Source organism: Eimeria mitis, genomic scaffold (assembly GCF_000499745.2).
Source record: "Eimeria mitis Houghton genomic scaffold, Emh_scaff2193, whole genome shotgun sequence".
Lineage (NCBI taxonomy): Eukaryota > Apicomplexa > Conoidasida > Eucoccidiorida > Eimeriidae > Eimeria > Eimeria mitis.
The window spans coordinates 5,366-6,281 of record NW_013570520.1 but is presented as its reverse complement, the minus strand read 5'-3'; positions in this window follow the sequence as shown (position 1 = coordinate 6,281).

Below are 916 nucleotides of genomic sequence, written 5' to 3'. Positions count from 1 at the left end.
TCCCTGAAGCTTCCTTTCGTGCACGCGTGGGGCTGGCTTGCACTGCCAGCCGCAGCGGGGTGCGCTGCAATTCTGGCTGCCTCCTCCCCGCGACACCCTGGCCCTGAGCTCAAGGCCCAGGATGCCTAGGGTCCGGCGAAGGAGGTCAGCTGCTTTTGGGAAACTCTTGCTTTAAGTCTTTGCCTACATTGCGGCTCGTCTCTGGTCAGATACAGGCCAGAGAACAAGCGTTACAAACCCCATCATAGGCTGCCTCCTTCCCGCGACACCCAATCCCTGATCTCGACGACCACGAAGCCTAGAGACAGGGGAAGGAGGTCAGCGGCTTTGGGAAACTCTTACTTTAACTCCTTACCTTCATTGCAGCTCGCTTCTGTCCTTGACTAAGGCCAGAGAGCAAGTGTTATTGTAGTGCGCTAGCACTACAAGCAAGTGCTGTTACTATAGAAAACTAAATTAGCGGCAATAAGAACAGAGAGATAGAATAAGTGCGACCTAAATTACAAATATAAGCTAATTTAGAATAGAGGGACGAATAGGGTAGACCAATTGCTAAAGTAGCAGTCTTATAGAAGGAAGGAGGCGCCGGTGCAGCGTTGCCTGGGACGACCGTCCCCCGCGACTAGCGACCCGTTGAGGGATTGCTAGCGGAAGGTCGTGAGCCCAAGGGGCAAGCAGATATTTTCTCAAGCGAAATTCCTTGAAACTACGCCAATAACCGACATTTTGACTAATTAATCGCTGTACTGTTGAAAACTTTACGTATTTCTCAGTTTCGTAGGGGAACACGGATGCTAGTTCACCCAGAGGTCTTTACACTTGGGGGCTGTTCCGGGAAGCCTTTGAAGGTGAATTTCCAATCTCATTGAAACGTAGTCACCTACTTGAACTCTTAAAAATTCTTCTTATCCTATCA